Source organism: Callorhinchus milii, unplaced genomic scaffold (genome assembly GCF_018977255.1).
Source record: "Callorhinchus milii isolate IMCB2004 unplaced genomic scaffold, IMCB_Cmil_1.0 Scaffold21, whole genome shotgun sequence".
In the NCBI taxonomy this organism is placed as follows: domain Eukaryota; kingdom Metazoa; phylum Chordata; class Chondrichthyes; order Chimaeriformes; family Callorhinchidae; genus Callorhinchus; species Callorhinchus milii.
The window spans coordinates 6,121,800-6,140,974 of record NW_024704762.1 but is presented as its reverse complement, the minus strand read 5'-3'; the positions used below and the strand labels follow the sequence as shown (position 1 = coordinate 6,140,974).

The following is a 19,175-nucleotide window of genomic DNA, read 5'->3' as shown; positions in this document are numbered from 1 at the left end:
TTATTATTATTATTATCTTGTTCCGCTGGTCTGGCATTTAGGAAAATACTGTTGTGGGTTTAACTTTCTTTATAATCTTGTAGAATAAATGATATGTAATATTAATTCAAGTTCGGGCAGCCCAACTATGAAATAGGAGGACATGGGTATCAATATTCATCCCCTCAATGACTGAGTCCCAGACTTACCTCATCCCGCCCCCTCCACCCTCTTCTGAACCCCCCCGCCCCCCACCCCACAACCAATTTTCCCAAGTCCCCCACTAACATAGCCAAGCAGCCCGGTTACGTCACTTTCTACTTCCTTCACGCTGTTTGCTCAACTAGCCCCGAATATTAGTACAGATGGAAGTGTTTAAGAGCTGTTTAACTATCCCAACATTTTCTTTCCCCCACACACACTGAACAATTCTGAGCTTCATCTCTTCCTTACCGACTCCAGCACTGATCTCCCCTGTGTACCATGAGGTGGGACTGTACATACACACACCAACAACAACAACTTGCATTTTTATAGAGCTCCTCACGCAGGGTAGGGTCCCAGAGCACTTGACAGTGGCGGAGCACGACCCCAAGCCGGGGGGAGGGGAGGTGACTGTAGACACGGTCGAATAGGAAGGTCTTCATGTGTGACCTGAAGATGGGGCAGGAAGGGGCAAGCCGGAGGGACAGAGGAAGACACGTCAAACACACACACACACACACACGGAGTTCTCCTGTAGACACTTTCCTCACTTCATACTTAGTTCTAAGAACCTGATACTTTCCGATCGCTGAATCTTTCCTCACAATGTAACAGCAGAAAGCCCTGGAGTCACCTTGAAGTTTGATGATGGAAGACTGACTGGTCATCAAACACTCCCGAAATACGTCCTTGTGCCGAAAGGCTTTGACATTGCCACATTGAGGTGTTCGCTTGTGCCCCAGATACACCCAAATGACCTACATTTCCTGCAAACCACCAACAACAACTTGCATTCGCCCCTCGCCCGAGGCAGCATCTCATAGCGCTTAATAGTGGGCGCAGCCTGACTCCGAGCCAGGGGGAGGGAGGGAGGAGGTGACCGTAGTAAGCACGGTCGAGAAGGAAGATCTTCAGGAAATCAGATGGGCTAAATCTTAGGCGCTGTATATTTGTTAATGGCATTTCACCCACGGGCCTTTATGTGGATGTGTTTTTCCTTCCTTCCCTGCCCACCTCCCCCTTTTTTGGGGGGGGTATTTTAATTTTATTTCTTGCTCGAGAGTGATTGGGTGGCCCTGCCAGCCAGATTGAAGGCCAGTTAATCCTAAATAATGTTCTCCTCTCCCAACCTCTGCAGTCAGCAAACCTGCTTTCTGCCTTGCCGGTCACACCGCACCAATTCTGAAGATTGATTACCTTTAATACTGCTGTGGCTTTGACTTTGAACCGCGACCTTTCCACATAATCCAAGGTTAGGAGTTACCCAAATACGACAGGCAAGAGGCAGGCAACAACGCTCATCAAACGAACATAATGACCATTAATTAACACAGCCCATTATTTTTTGCGCTGAAAGGGGGCTGTGTAACCAGGTCACTAGATAGCAGCGATATGTCAAGAGAGACCTTCAACATATTTATTTATTTATTTATTTATTGTAATTAAGGCTTTGCAGGTTGGGTGATTATTTTGTTTCTCCCACTCACTCTCCCCTGAACACAATTTCTGCTCACTGCTCCCCTTTCCACATCACGAGGTTCCCCTGTGCAGAAATGCCTTTCAACGATCAGAATGCTCTACGCGATTGGGTTTTCTTAGACGATTCCCTTATTCGAGTTGAGGAGACAATTTTCTTTCAGACATCACAGACAGAGACACAGAGCTCCCATTGTGCGAGGCTCTGTGTACACAGAGCTCCGAAGCGTTAACTCTTAACACACTCAGCCTGCACCAGTGAAGACCTTGGCAACAAATATGCACTTAAAACAGTCTCCGCCCACACTTTATCATAGTACTTCATCGTATAATTTTTTTTAAACCCAATTTATCAATGATCGTGTTGTGTTAAACACAAAATGAAGAGAAAATATAACGAGATGTTAAACCGAGGTGGACGTTAAAGATCCCATGGCGCTATTCGAAAAGAGAAGGAAGTATCTCTCTCCTGATGTCCTGGCTAACAAATCCCCAAATGAAATTGGTCGCTCACTCCATCGCTGTTTGTGGGACATTGCTGCACGTAAACAGGCTGCCGCGTTTCACCCACAAAACACCTGGGCCTATATTTACCGAAATTGCCAAATTCTTAAATCTTACGCCTTAATTTGGAAGCCAGGTCTTCTGCACATTTCGTTTATGTACAACAGAAAAAGGGCTTCAACGTTAAGAGTGAGTTCAACGATTTGCCGAGTTCTGGAGGCTCTGAAAAAAGCTAAGTAAATAGAGCAAATCTCCACCAAGATGGGATTTCTACCCTAAAAGTGCCCTAACGGTCTCTGAGTTTGCTCGCCAATCTCACGCTAGTTATTTTTGCTGATGTCAGTGCAGTGATTGCAAAGCCTTCTAAATAGCTTCTTTTGCTTTGATTTTTAGATAAACATTTTGCAACTACAGAGCAGGCCAGTCGGAAGCAGGGTAAAAGCAGATATAACAACAATAATAAATAATCCTTGCATTTGATGTAGCGCCTTTCATGCCGGGAGGACATCACAAAGCGCTTTGGAATCTGTGAAGTAAAGAGTCTTGGCTGGACATTTTGTAGGCGAATGTGACAACCAATTTGCACACAGTAATGTTCCATAAACAGCCATGAAGCGAATGATCATTTTTTTTATTTGGAAAGTTGTCAGCCAGGACACCGGGAGGAACTCCCTACTCTTTTGGGATCTTTAACATCCACCCAAATGGGCACAGACGGGACCTCAGTTTAATGTCTCATCCAACAACAACAAAATTACATTTGTATAGAGCCTTTCATGGACTGTCTCATTGTCAACACTGCATTGGAGCATCAGCCTAGACTGTGAGCTCAAAGTCCTGACATGGAGCTTGAAACCACAATCTCCTGATTCAGAAGTGAAATCAACACTGTATAAATATGACGAAAACTGTTGGAAACCTTAACACTGCAACTGTGCTGTTAAGAAATCCTGAGTGGATGAGAGGTTTCTAGCAGCAAAAAAATGGCTTCTCAATTAAATTTTCCACAATTTTTCTTAATTTTCTTAAATTTTCAGACAAAATGGTTAACACCTCAGGTGGAATTTCAGGCCCTAGATCGGCAAAGATCACAAGAAGAAGGTTGAAGAAGGCCCTTTGGCCTATTTGATCTCTTCCTTCCTGAAACAAAATTTGGTCACTCAATCCATGACTGTTTGTGGGACACTGCTGTGCACAATTGGCTGCTGTGTTTCACCCACAAAGTATCCAGTCAATTTATTTTACAGTGTATTCTGTGAAGCGCTTTGAGACCTTTCAATGACATAATAGGCACCATATCAAATACAAGGATTATTGTTATTATTTTATTATTATAATACCCGCCCTACCATCTTCTCCACACAGCATCAAGCAGTTTCTTAAACGAATCTTGGCCTCAGCACTGTTCCTGTTTCAGTGGTTAACTAGAAACAGAGATACTTCCTGGTGTCTGTCCTCAAATTGCCCTTTGCAACCCTAAACCTATGTCCTTTGGTTCTATTGTCTGGTTGGGGGCTTCCTCTTGTCTTGTTTCAATGGAACAAAGTCCTGCATTAAGAGGATTTACTCAGGGTTTCTCTCCTAGGACTCAGATTCATGAGGCTCGTGAATGAAGATCTCAGGAACCCTGTGAATATGAAGCTCTTTGATGCAGAACTCCATCCATTCATTGTGAACAAAGTCTGGCGGATGCCTGTCAACAGGCAATACTCCTATAAAGGTTTAATTGGGCAGCTTAAAATGTCTGGTGGGCCTCACGAGAGCTCAGGTGAAGAGTTTAAACTTTTGTATGTCTTCGGCTTTGACAAAGCTCTGGCCCTTTGTCCCTGCCAGAAAGCAGTGTTTGATTTATTCTCTGACTGCGGGGGCAGTTTTATCTGTTTTATCTGCCCACTGTGATCCGAGGGGCTCACACTCGCTGTGCGAAGCTCCCGTCTGCTTCACCGTCCGCAGTGCGAGTTGTGCAAAGTGGGCTGGAAAGTGGAATCGACAGCAAAAGGGGAGACCTGGAGAATCAGTGGAGGAGAAATTCCACCCGGTTTAGATTTGCTCTGTTTACGGAGCGTTTCGGAACATCCAGAATTTGGCAAGTGGTTGAATTCAGTCTTTAACTTTGAAGTCGGACTTTGGCTGTTCTTAAAAGAGACTTACAGAAAATGTACAGAAAATAAAGGACGTGTTTAAGAATTTGCCAAAATTCCAGATGCTTTAAAATGCTACAGAGAGTGACTCTCGACCCGGGTGGAATTTCTTCCCCACCCCGTCCCCCGACCCCGACATTACACGTATAACTGTGCTCAAAATGTCTGTTTCTTTCTTCCATGTCGCAAGGGAGATGTGCAACGCATTCCCAACTGGTACAGGACGATAAATAATAATAATAATCCTTGCATTTAATATAGCGCTTTTCACGTCTTCTAGATACACAGTCACTCCACTTTACAGTAAATCCCGAGAAGTGCTCTGAGATATCTTCTGGACATAAAAGGCGCTTTATCAAATGGAAGGATTTTATTTAGTGACTACTTAACTATCGTGTATTCTGAATTAGCCCTTTCAAAGAAATTATCTCCCTTTGCAGAACCCTATTGTATCACTGTAATTCTGTTTGTTGGTCAGCTGGGTGTCTGACACATGTGGAAACCCATTACCTCACTTAAGAGTCTCCAAGACCAGGCTGAGAGTTCCACACATGTTTGCCAACTGCTCATGGAAATTTCCCTGTCCCAGGAATGGAATGTGCGATCTTTCCCTGGGACACACCCTGATTTCCTAATTCTGGAGAGTATTAGGCACAGGCTGACAAGAGCCAAGGCTTGGGGACCTCAGAGTTTAAGGTTGGGAGAACTGCCGGAGTTTAACCAGTTGAGAGCTTACCGTCGAAAACACTGTCTGGCAAGCTTCCTGCTGCTTGTTCAGCTAGGACCACCCTACCCATTAGGGCTTTGGCTTGCAGGGTTAAATTAACACGTGGGAAGAATCCTTGCTCTCAGTTCCATGACTGTAAGAAGGTCAAACATGGTAACAGGAAGATATAAAGCAAAGGAAAAGGCAGAGGCAATTGTCACAAATTAGGGACAAAAAAGAAAGAGAGAGCGAGAGAGATCTGAAAGAGAGGCGAAGAATCAGTGAGAACAGCGTCAGCTATTTCAGTTGAGCTCGGAAGGAAGCCTCACCCACAGACGTTCAGGATTACAGAGGGTTATTTATTGGAGGAAAATAGTTAAGTGCTGCACTGGAGTGACACTAAACGTTCCTGACAGATCAGCAGGCTGCAGTTGCTGCAGTGTATGCAAGCCAGTAAGCCTCTTTCAGAGGCTGTAATATACTTCAATGAAATTATGATTAAGTCAAAAATTTTCTGTGATGGTTCCATGTCATTATTGCAAGTCTGGATCGGTGCCAGAAATAAGTTCATTTCCAGTCCACCGTTTGTTCGCCTTACAAGTTTGCCCTGTAAGGCGCAGGATGTATCAGACATCCAGCTCCTTGGAACATCCTCCTGACGTGAAAGGCGCTAAACAAATGTAATTTGTTGTTGTAACACTAACACGAGGATACCACTGCTATTACCCTGGAAGATCACATGTTACCCAGCACATCTCAATCTTTGTCCTCACTAAACTAATTGTAGGCCATTGTATGGGGGTCAAAATGCATACTGCATCCATCACGATGATCATTCTGCATTGGTGGAGCAGGGAACCTTCCTCCTCAGCAACTGTTAACCCTCCCATCCAAAGCCCTAAAGGGTAGGGTAGTCCTAGCTTTATAACCTTGCCAGACAGTGCTTCCAGTGACAACCTACGTGAATTGTGCTGGTTAGACTCCCGCAGTCACACTTCCAAAGCACACCCTGATTTCCCCCAAGACTTAGCCCTCACCAACCTGCATCTATTAGCCTTCGGGGAGAGAGTGCGCATGGTGTTCCAGATGCAGGGAAATTCCCATTCGTATGTATGTAGAACTCTGTCTGGTTTGGATCCTCTTTACCGCAGTGATGGGTTTCCATATGTGTCAGTCACCCAGCTCTGCAGTGTTCCTGAAACCTCGATCCATTCCTTAATTACCAGTGATAATTAACAGCATCTACGTTACAGTATGTTCTGTGCAGCGCTTTGAGACGCTTCAATGACGTGGTAAAGCGCTATATCAAATGCAAGAATTATCATTATTATTAATTATCACATCATGGTCAGCATTTCTTCCTCTCTGGGCCACACTCACTGCAGTGATTATGATGACAGGGATTGGATCAAAGGGGGAAAATAAAAGGAGTTAAGACATAACAGGATCTTCTAACCTAGACAAAGAAAATGTAATTTCCAGGAAATTTGACCGGATTAGTGGGATGCAGTCCACAGGGCCACCATTATCTATACACAGTACTCTAACGCTTTCCTTTATCAGTCGGGCTGGAACAATCCTCAAAGCTTTGATACACATGCTTGGGTTTACAGTTAAAATGTCAGTTTCAAGGTCTTCGGTTCAGGGTTCCAGACACGATTTTATTGCTTTCTCCCCAGGCCCTGTTCATACAGTCTGGTGTGGCTCCTGCACATTCAGGTGAGATTCTCTATTAATACCAATAACAATCCTTGAATTTGACATAGCGCCTTATCAAGTCTTTGAGACTTCTCAAAGCGCTTCACAGAATATATTGTAAAGGTATGGAACAGGCGCCCTAATGGAAGCAGAAAATTTCATTTGTTTCAAGAACAAATTAGATAGATTTCCGCTGGTATATAGTTTGGGACACGACATGTCAAGCGATGGCGGAAGGCCAACTAGATGGACCTTGGTCTTCTTTGACCCAGCGAATTCTTATGTTCTTATGTAAGTGAATTGCTTGTGTATTTTGCGGGCGAAAAATACGAAAAATATCCACACTAAATACTGTGAAGCGCTCCGAGACCTCCCTCCGATGTGAAAGACACTGTATCAAAATGTAGGGATTATTATGAATTATTGAATAGAAATCTGAGAGTGCGACTTCAATAAGCAAAGGACGATAGCTCCAACAATGCAACGCTTCCCCGGCCCTGTGCCAGCCAAGATATTGAGCTCAAAATCCTCACGCTTTAGGGGGCTTGAGCCCCCAACATTTTGACTCGAGAGTCGAGAGTGCTACCGAGTGCGCCAGGCTAACTGACAGTGGAACACAGCGGCCAGTCCCACCCTAGTGTCGGTTACACCAGCAGTCGCTGAGCGCGTGAGTGTGACAGGCAGAGTCTGAAAAGCCAAGCCCTTTGAAGAACACAATGGCCCATTGAAAGCCGTGACCTTGATGAGAAATCATAAAATGTAGGGGAGCTGGGAGCTGCTGTACATTAGCTGGGAGAGGAGTTATGTGGGAGGCAAGGTCAGGCATAACTCTATTGCTGCACCTGCATTCTGTCTGAAATGACTCGGTGATAGAGGGCACCGGTCACAAAGACTTCACCGCAGTGCTTTTGAATTGGATGTTTCACAACAGTGTTAGCAAAGGATGAGGACCTTATGATATCCACGGAGGATCTTGGATGATGGTTGCGTTATTATCAGGCGCTCTGGGACGCTACTCTGCGTAAGGGGCGTGATATAAATGCAAGTTGCTGCTGTTGTTGTTGTTGTGTGGTTCTGGTGACCCAAAGCAACAACAACAACAAGAACAACAGTTGACACTTGTACAGCAGCACGTTGGTGAGTAGCTACCAGGAACGTGACCTGGGTCGAGAGAGACATCCTTACATTCTGAGAGCGAGAAAGAGAGAAAGGGGAGCCCAAAACCATTCAACGGCTCCCTTATTCACACATGAACCTCGTGCTAAGTGCCTAAGAGCGCAATGAGCCAGAAACAGCCCCCAAAAGGGGTGAGCCCAACTTCTCAGCTTTCTCCCAATGCAGGTCGCCGTTTTGGAAGAAGAGCTGGGAAGTCGGGCTCCAAGTGCTTCAGAGGAACAATAGAGAGTGGCAAGCGGGGAGGGCAGGAGAGGTGGGAGACATTAACAATGATTTTCAGCAACGAAGGGCAGCATTCCAAATACACCCTGGCAGGCAGGGATTTGACTTCCGCATGATGCACTGTTCCAACTAGGGACAATGTCAGCAAACATAACACAGATGGATGTCTACCACCTAGGAATAATGGAAAAACTTCAGACACCAAACCCAGCCACCTCTATCCACAGTGCGAAGATAATAATAATAATAATAATAATACTAATCCTTTCATTTGATATAGCGCCTTATCATGTCTTCCAGACCGTCTTAAAGCACTTCACGGATTGCGTATATTTTGTGGGTGAACCGCAGCAGCCAAGATATAGGAATGAGAGTACTACTTAATAACAGACCCGTCAGAACTATACGATCACAGAGCTGTTTACACACTAATTACTTACACAGTTCATCCGACGTGAAAAACGCTATATACAGCAAGTGAAATTTCACCTTGTGTGTGTGTGTGTGTGTGTGTGTCTCCCTCTTTCTCTCTCTTCCCCCGTGAGTTGTGCTAAGCCCATTGAGACATCCTCCCGACACGAAAGGTCTTTTGTAAATGCAAACTGTGATGGTAACTTGGAAGCGGGAAGCCAAACTAGAAGGTGCAACTCGTGAGTGATCCAGACCAAACCGAAGGCTCTAACAACACAGCCTGTGAGGTCAGACCAGGAGATTTAGAGAGACCCAGTAAACTCCGTGGTCCGAGAAGCAATAGCTTTCCTTGACGTTTCACGCGCTTAATTGTACAGCACGCCGCCCAATTATTCTTTGCTTGCTTGTTTGCGTTCCTCTTTGCACTCCAGACGATTCGAATCATCAATTAGTTACAGGGTTTTACATTTATCATTGTCTCGTTGCCCAAGGCAAAGAGAGTAGGGGGAAAAAAAGAGAGATGTACACTGCAGCACAGGAGGTTAAAAACTACTGACCCTTTGCAAGCGAGCTGAGTTGAGTTGTATCCGAGACAATTGATCTTGAGATAAGATATGGATTGGATGCAGTGCAACAACCGGACAGTGATTAAGGACTTGTCTGTTAAGGTCACAGTGTCACCCTGAAAATAGGGCTGGTTATATCTTTCAACCTTCAGACTGGCTACTCTATTCAAATACTTGTTACCAAGCATTTCACTGAAGTGGTGTTAATAAAGGACAATTAATCCAAAGGCATCCTCATACTATTCCTGGCTTGCTAGCTGAAGGTTTCAGTGATTGCTTGCCAAACAAACACACACAGTCACGACGCTTTACAGTAAATGCTGTGAAGTGCTTTGCGACTTCCTGCCCACGGGTGAAAGGCGCTGTGTCAAATGTAAGGATTATTATTAACGTAGGAAATAACTTGTTGGTTTTGGGACAGAATTGATACATAAATAAATAAAACTTGCATTTGACATAGCAGTAGGAGAGACATCACTAAACACTGCACAAAATTTACTATAAAGGCTATTTGTATTTTGTGGGTGAATGTGGCAGCCAATTTGTGTGGTATCAATTTCGACTGTGAGCTCAAAGTCCTAATGTGGGGCTTGAACCCACAACCTTCTGATTCAGAGGCGAGAGTGCTATCAACTGAGCCACTCTGTCGATATGCTCTAAAGAACAGAGCATTAAAGATCTTCCCTTATAATCAATCGATTGCACTGCAAGGAACAGTCCACAAATACAAAGCATATGTGGAGTAACGTGAACTGTTCCTGGCCACCTCTGCAATGCTTACGTGACAGGTTTCACCAGCCAGTGAAATCAGCTTACAGAATAGCAGAACTGTGAACTAAGTGTCTCAATGGAAGAGGAAATATATCTTTGAGATATCTAACTAAATTCCACTCACCCCACCTCTCCCCCACACCCCTCCTTCCCACCCCCCACATTCCACTCTCTGCAAAAGGACAAATCTTATTTTGCAAGGACCCGTTTTGTTTCTTCGGTGCGGTTGCAAAGTAAAAATCCCAGCAGAAAAGAATCACTTGACTGAAAATCAGTTTGATTCTGAAATCATGTGTCGTCTTCCCAAATCCTTTCGAAAAGACAAGGGCGTTTCTCCCAGTGTCCTGGCCGACAGTCTTCCCCCTCATCTCTCAAAAAAAAATGACACTCATTCCATGGCTGTTTGTGGGACATTGCTGTGCGTATATTGGCTGCTGTGGTTGCTCATAAAATGCACACAGTCACACCACAGTGAAGTGTTTGAGACATCTTGACAATGCGAGTTGGCATTATATCAAATGCAAGGATTATTATTATTGTTAGTGCAAAAATCATCTTTGTATGTGTGTATATCACGCAACTTTAACACAGTTAGATATACTCTATAATTTCTCTGCTGTGGGGATGTGGTGCGGGGGTGGGAGGTGTGGGTCAAGAAAATTCCACTGAACATTAAACCAACTGACCAGAACTCACTGGATTTAACTCTGTGTTAAATGACGCAGATTATCTTCAGGAAAGAACATGCAGTATCATTTTTTTTTAAAAAAACTCTAACTCGTCCCTTTTTTTTAGCTCACTCCCGCCCTCTTTCCTGCTTCCCTAAACTGAAAATCTTGACTGAAACCCGTGACCTCTTTTTAAGCTGCGAGTGACTCACAAACGAGCAGGAAATAGATCACGGTGCTAAATCGGACAAAGTGAAAGGAAGCGTGCTTGAACAAATCGCAGAAGGAAGGGTAAAGAAAGGGCGATGTTTTGTACATGTACACAGGCGGGTTTTTTTTTCCCCTCGTCGGCTACAGAGGTCGACAAAGGGTCGGAAGAAAGGATCATTCAGAAAAGATCCTGGGCTTTGCCAGCCCCAGAAGCAGTCGCGAGCCCTCGCACATCCAACAGGATTTCGGGAGAGGGAAGCCAGGCAGGCCTGTGTTTGGAGTATGGCTGTCTGGCTTTTCCTGCCAACTGTATTTGGGTGGCCTTTTCAATTTGTCTACTTAAGCCAACCCATTAGCAAACAAAAGCAACAATGAAAAAGCACCACTATCTAACCACACTAAATAACATAAGACCGCCTCTAGACAGACCAGCCGAGGGATGGCAGCTGTGCAGCTGTTTGCTTAGCCCAAGCAGCGAGAGTGGAAAGTGAAAAACTCCGCTGTAAAGCAGGGGTTTTGACGGATGGATGGCAGTCGGGGTCACGGGGCTAAGGCTGGTCTTTTGACCCAGACGACTGGAGGTCAAGGATGGCTGAGCTGCCTCCAGGCCACAAAAAGCAAAACACAAGAAGCTCCGCAGAGCTCCCCGGTTTGCAGCACAACGCACAATAGGCCTGAGACCAAACGGGCTCACTCGCTCACTGCTCAAGTGAGGTGCAGTTCAGTCGCCGGGGCTTGAAGCCAGACCCGGTCCAAGATACTGTACAGTGAGCCGCATAGAGTATACTCCTGGCCAGGCATCCCAACATCAACACACACCGTTCCAAATCAGGAAATAACAGACCCACATCCTGTGAAGAGCTTCGAGACGTCTAGAAGACGTGTTAAGGCGCTATATCAAATGCAGGGATTATTATTATTATCATTATTATTATTACACTGTGCTTCCCCAGGCCTGCTTTCTGCTCGACTCAAACACGGAAGAAAAAGTTGCACGCACCAGTGTAATACAACAAAGTGACTGCCGTGTTTGCCAACACAATGCACGGTCACCCCGCTTCACAGTTAATCATGTGAAGTGCTTTGAGATGTGCTCGCAAAGTGAAAGGCATTATATCTAATGCCAGGGCTATTATTATTGTTATAATTTGGTATAGCGCCTTTTACGGCAGGAGGACATCTCAGAAGTATTTAAATGTTCCTCCCTATTTATGAGTGAATAACTTATGCAACCTGTTTGCATCAATTTTACAGCAAACCTGCTCAGCTCAGTAATTACATTTGCACAGTTCGAAACATGCCGTTAGCAGTAGATCGTCACAACTAAATGATGTGAATGGCCAGGAAAATGGGCAACAACAACAAAATTAACCACAACTCGCATTTACATAGCGTCCTTCACACAGGATAGCGTCTCGGAGTGATAAAAGAGGTAACATTCTTAGAATCGGCTCATAAACAGATCAATAGCAGGTTCTTAGACAGCCAGCAGCTGGTTAAGCTTGCTTTTGTCCCATCAATTTATTAACAGTTCTGATGAACATTCCAGTTTTTATGCTGGATCAGGGAAACTTGGCTTTCACTTTGTGTTTAAACTAATTCGCTGTCCTCAAATCCAGCACTGAATGTTCCTGGTTCATTCAATATAGCCTTAATACTGTGCGCAATGCAGTTACTGAGTGAGAATCAACTGCAAGCAAGACAGTGATTACTGGGCAATAATAGCGTGCTCTGGAGACATTAAAAAGGCAGAGAGGGGCTTCATCCCATCTCTCCCTGTCCAGAGGATCAATAAGTATATTGACCAGTGACCAGCTGAGCCGTCCAGAAAGTCTCGAGTTTGATCCTTGCTCTGTGTTGGGTTGTGTTGGTTGAACTCAGGTCTGATGAGAGTAATAATGCTGAAGGTGATCCCCGGCAATTGGTTTAGAGAGAAGTGAGGCATGTGGGGGAAATCAGCGGGGTTTCCTGCTCCTGTTCAGCACCTCTTTCATAAAAATTTGTATCAAATTTTGGCCACAAAATAGACAGTCGCTCCGCTTTACAATATATCCTGTGAAGCGCTTTGAGATGTCTCAAAGATATGATTAAGGCGCTACATCAAATGCAAGGGTTATTATAAAGGCAATTCACTTTACAGCGTACTCTGTGAAGTGCTTTGAGACATCTCAATGACGTGGTAAGGCGCTATATCAAACGCATGTATTATTATTATATTTATTATTATTGCCGGCCAAGGTGCAGATGGCTAGACGTTAGGCAAGGATAGGATCTGGTTACCTGCGCTATAAAATGGCCAAATTCTTTTATTATTTTTAGCCCCAGCCATTATTATTTTTAAAGCGAACAAGAACCTATTTTTTGGGGGTAAGTAAATATCGGAGTTTACAAACCCAAATCGAAGTGAAACCGCGATATAACAAAGTTCCTTCTGCAATCGGGGGCTACAAAAATTGGGATACAATCCGATTCAAATCTAATTGAAGGAGCTGCATCAAATGAGCCATTTCCTGGCAGCGACGTGGATGAGGATGCTAATGGAGCCTTAAAGCAGTTCTTTGGATTGAATGTATCATTAATACAGAGCACAACAAACCTGCCAGCTCCTCTGCTCGTCCACTGATTGATGCCCTGACCAAACTTTGATGTATTTTTATACTTATAATTATTCCCAACGTTTGAAAATAAACCTGCGTCGTTTCGACCGCAACTAGCAACCTCAATTAGCATCTGAAAAGCAAACCGATGATTTACTTAGATTAGCCTTCATATTCATTGCAAGAAAAATATTAAACCTCCAATGTGGGCTGGTGTGAAAGGCAGACTTTCTGAAAATACTTTTTTTTTTGCAAAGAAATGTGATGATTTCACCTACAAACACGGAGGAACTATTCCGGGGGGAGGGGGTAAATCCCGTGAAGTGGTTTAGAGATGTCTCAACGACGTGATAAGGCTATGTATCAAATACAAAGATTCTTGTTATTATTATTATAATTTCCAAAACACAGTGTGAGCAGAGATAGCTCACACCTGGCCTGCTTTTACTGCGCAAACATCAATGTGATCCAATGCCTGTGGCAAACAGCCTGAGATCTTTAATTTGCTGAATTTCTGGTAAAGTGTGGGCGTGAAGTGGGCTCTATACTGTCTCAGTGTGAACTCACCCCGTGGATACATTTAAGATCGGTTTCACTACATCAACCTCCGACATGCCTGAGCCATCTGAAGTTACCACATTTCCTCATACCCAGCACTGTCGATGTTACTCAAGGCCAGGTATATCAATATAGCCGAGACTTGATCGATATGTGGCGGATCAGTAACCTGATCTAGAACGTCCAGCGTCTGATGTATTTACTGTAGCACAATCACATGGGTTCTTGTGCAACAATCTGCAGCACTTGCCAATTTCATAATAATAATAATAATCCTTGCATTTGATATAAGTCCTCATCACATCTTCGAGATGTCTCAAAGCGCTTCACAGAATGCACTGCAAAGTGAATTGACTGTATTTTGTGGGTTAAACACAGAAGGTAATTGCACACAGTGGTCGGTGTTCCACAAACAGCCATGGACTGAGTGACCAAATTGCTCCTATTTTTTTTGAAGGGATCATTGGCCCCAGAAGCAATTCGTCAATTGATTAACAACCAGGTTCCTCCATCCTGCTTGGTAAACAGAGGCGCGTGGAGTAAGGAAACTTACCCAACGTTTCGCCCTGCCTGGGAACACATTCATGAATTTCGAACTAAGTCAGCCCAGAAGTGGGGCTAGTGTGGCTCAGTCAGCAGCGTCTCGCCCCGATTTACTGTAAAGTATAGTGCCTATGTGTGTTTTTTTAAAAAGATAATCAGACTAGGTGACTCATGGGGAGAAATAGACCAGAGAGCACTTGACAGGCCAGATAAGACAATGTTTTCCGACTGTAACGTTTAGTGATTCTAAGACAGACGGCATTGAGTTGATCCTCCAAAGAACAAAGTGGGGGGGGGAGTGCGGGGGGAGGGAAATGGGGATTAAATTAAAGGAAAACGGAATGGTACGCTCAGACTAAAGCCTGCCAGATAATTCACATTTCCTTGAATCAAAGCATTTAGCCTTCTTTGAGAAACTGAATCCGACACAGGTGTGGATGAATAACTCCTTATTCTAGGATTGTGTCCAATACTCGGGGCCAGTATAAGAAACGGGGAAAAGGAGAGGTTTCTGTTGCCAGCCCGAGTTATCTCCGACAGAAGCAATCTTCAGTCCTGAGATTAACACTCAGACTGTAGATGATGCAACCAGCCAAGTAATTCCCATTCAAATGGAGACAAATAGGTTTGGGCAAAATTAACTGCAGGTTTTGTGACTTGCTCTGTCAAAAAGCCGGCACAGACTCGATGGGCCGAATGGCCTCCTTCTGTGCCGTAACATTCTATGAATCTATGAAAAAAACAGTTTGATGCCTTTATATTTAAATACTAGAAATCATGTCAGCTTGGCTGGTAGCATTCTTGGTTATTCACTTCATGAATATTTATGAGGCACTGCTGTGCGCACATGCTGCCACGTTTGTCCACAAAATACACAGTCACTACACTTTATAGTAATTCCTTGTTAACGCAGAAAGCTGTCTCTTCAGGGCTTAACCCAGAATGTCAGCCTAACTCAAACTGTTACAAAGAAAGAATTTGCCTCTTTATTGCTATTTTATCAGACTGAAACATCTCAAAGTGCTTCATAGGTGATTATGGCCAATTGGTTATCTGACGGCATCTGTGGCCACAAGGTTCTACAAACAGCAAAAAGTGAACGCCTGGATTGTTGGCCAGGACGTTGGAAGAAACTCCCTCTTCTTTTTGAACAGTGCTGTGGAATCCTTATCATCCACTTGAATAGGTGAAGCATCTCAACCAAAGGACGGCCCCTCCAAAGTCACTGACCATGATCCGTTTTGCAGTCGTGAGTGGAGTAAAAGTATTTCCAGGTGATGGGGGAAATATGTGAAAGCATCAAGGCAGGAGCCATCACTACAGAATGTGGAGGACACATGTTATAAATACTCTCAGTCCTAGATCGCAGTATGACTAGAATCTAGAAAATGCTAGAGAGAAATGACTAATGGGGTCTAATCGGGTACTGGTATGTCATCTTTCAGTAATTTTACTATTTTTTTCTTGGTAACACATCACAGAAAGGTCAATGAAAATAATGGCCAAGGAAATGGTGCAGAGAAGCTGACATCAATGTACCTAACACCACAATTTATCTGCCGTGTGTGTGTGGGGGTGGGTAGGTGGGTGGGTGGGAGCTTGGAATGGCATCATTCCCCTGTCGAGTTGGTCACTGCGAAGCAGAACCAAGCCAAGAGATACAGATGAAGGAGCTCTAGGGCCTTTGATGAAATGAGTAAAGTCGCAAGATGCGAATAAACGAAAAGTGTTTTGACGCAAAACAAGTGGAGTCGGTGACACAGTCTTGATGTGAAACTCTTGATAGTGTGAGGAGATAATGAGATGCTGAGACCGAAAATGCTGAAGATCTGAATTGAAAAGAGAAAATGCATAGAATGTCAATCGGTGTCTGAGTGAAAAAATAAGACAGATTTCTCTTGCTGTCAGCTGAGCTCAGTGGGTAGCATCCTTGCCTTCAGGGTACAAAGTTGTGGGTTCAGATCTAGGTTGATGTTCCAGTGGGATAACACTGCATTCTTCTGAGATTCTCATTGAGGTTCCACCTGCCTGTTTGCCTCCCTATCCCCCGGCAGATCAATTTAGATATCTCCGTCCTCGCCTTCATTGGCCTCCACGGTCTTGCACCATCCGTTGCATTCTCCCGCAACCCTACTCTTTCTCCACCCTCCCCTCCTCCCCCCCCAGACACTCCACAAACTCTCCTACCTGTTTCTTCCACCACTGCCTTCAGACACTTTGCCCCTCTGTCTGGAACTCTCTTGAAATCCCTCCGCCTCGCTCTTTCCCTCTCTGCCTTCAAATCCCACCTGAATACCTACCTCTTTGAGCGTGCTTTTGGCTCTCTCTCTCCCTTAATTCCCACGCCCACCCATACCCCCGCTCCCCTCCACCTCAGCCTCCCACTCAGTCTTTGGAAAGTGCTTTCAGACATTCTGTAAAACAAAAATTGCCCAAAATATTGGCAATTACTCTGAAAGCCAGATTCAGAAGCTGACAACTAAAACCCGCACAATCCCACTCCTATTTTGACCATAACAGATAAAAAATACAAGACATTTAACATGGGTGATTGCATTATGTGCAATAAATAGATTTAGAGATTGTAGCTCATGTTCCACTCAGGTCTAACTTTACTCTAATTACGTACCATTTCAGGACATCCCAAATTTGGCAAATTGCTGAATTCAGTCTTAACTTTGAAGCCCTTTTTTATAAGTTTTGTTTTGAGAATGCTCTAACGTTTAGATGCCCTAAAAAGCTGCATAAATATAGACCCAGGTGGAAAATCTCCCCGGTACAATCATGAAGAGCGAAAGAGGATGAAAGGGGCAATATAAAATAAACTTTATTAAGTTTACTCACATTTGTAGCGAATTGAAGTAATTGTGAAACTAGTTGGTAATTTCCAGCGCCTGTACGGCTCAGTATGGCTCAGTTTGTCTGCGGTTTAATAATTAGGGACTCTGAGAGATAAATGATGGACTGATTTTGATTGTGAGTTGTGTTGGTAGAGAGAAGAGAGTTCTGAAGCCTTGACATGCCAGTGGTTATGAAGGCTGCACTCGATGAGCATTCTGAACAATTAATGTGTCCTTTACTATAAACCAGAAACGGATTGTTTCTTGACTCTATAGTGAGGGAGGGCAAGGATTGCTTCAGCCTGGCTCATTTGGTAGCACTCTGGCCTCTGAGTCAGAAGGTTGTGGGTTCAAGCCCCGCGTCAGGACTTTGACCTCATCGTCCAAGCCCAAATTCCAATGGCACCGCTGCATTGTCGGAGGTGCTGTGCTTCAGACGAGACGACAATCTGAGCTACTGTCTGCCTGTTCAGATGGACGTTAAAGATCCCATAGTGCTATTCAACAAGAGGAGGGAATGTCTCCCAGTGTCCTGCCCAACAATCCCCCAGATAGAAAATTGGACATTCTATACTGTCTGTTAGTTCGACATTGTTGTACGCCAATTGACTGCCGCGTTTGCCGACAACTACACAGCTACTACACTTCACAGGAAAATCCTGTGAACCGCTTTGAGACGTTCTGATGACATCTAAAAGCAGCTACGTCAAACGCAAGGATTTTTTTTGGTTTAATTGTATACGTCGATCTCAAAACAATCCAAAAGCAGGCACAAACCCTTGCCAAAGAATCTCCCAAATAAAGCCTTGGCTCTTGGTACATGGGCCCGACGAGTTACTGAAGATGGCTTGCCCAGTTCAACAACTGATATCACTTCCTATCATACAGATCCTTACAGTGTGTGTGCACAGAGACCCGCTTGTTCCAGTACACCAATCCAATGCCATGAAGAACGACACAGGATATTATGAATCGCGCTGTTCTTCGCACTCATTACGCGCTGCACCTACTGTAAGAAATACTCTAATTCAAGTCTTTGTGCGCTTTCGCTCTCAGTAACATTATAGGCACATATCAGCTTAACAGTGTGATACCAACTGGGTCAGTGTGGATGTAGCGGGAGCCAGTTCAGATCAAATTGGTATGAGCAGAGAGAGTCACCTTGCAGTGTAAATGGGGCTTTTGATAAATCCAACCACCATGCTTACGCGAACAAAATTGAAACTGTCTCCTTAAGCTCTGAACTTGTAATGTGCTTCACTAACAGAACTTAGACGCTCTTATTTACATCGAGTCAATGCATTCCCACAGGGCCCGGCGGGCCGCCTGCAAAAGGAACACAGCGTTCTGGAAAAGCAAAGTCTTTAGTAAAATGATGCTGTATCAATTTACACGTTCGAAATCAGACTGTGTGCATCAACATTATACACAAATATATTAAAAGTTTATAATACTCTCCCAATAGCTATGCAGTGCGGGTGATCAGGTAATTCAGCTGATGATATGGTAAAAGTTTGACCCAAAATCTGGTTGACCTAAAGCCAGAGAAATGTACACCAGCATTCAGAGGAGCTTTCTTCCTCGGAGTTTGCTCTTCCAAGTAGCCAACCGTCCTAATCCCAGTCCCTTGCTTTTTCCCTACAGCCTCCAATACCTCTCCTCCGCACTCGTTTGTCCAATTCTCTTCAATCCCCCCTCCTACACCCCCACACACACACCTCCTTCTTCCCTCCCCAACAACAATGACAAGAAATTACATTTATATAGTGACTTTCACATCTGGAGGACGTCCCGAAGAGCTGGGGAGTCCTCCTGACATGAAGGAGTCACCGTGTCAGGGGTCAATTTCACAAACGTGTGCAAGAGGTCAGTTTCTAATAGTTCTCGAGAGTTTAAAGATACTCA

At 44.3% G+C, this 19,175-nt stretch overlaps 1 protein-coding gene across 5 annotated transcripts in view; it reads right to left on the bottom strand.

The window, feature by feature from the left end:
* nfic (nuclear factor I/C) overlaps positions 1-19,175 on the bottom strand; it is a 143,863-nt gene that overhangs the window by 99,843 nt on the left and 24,845 nt on the right. The gene's annotated exons all lie outside the window — the stretch shown is intronic.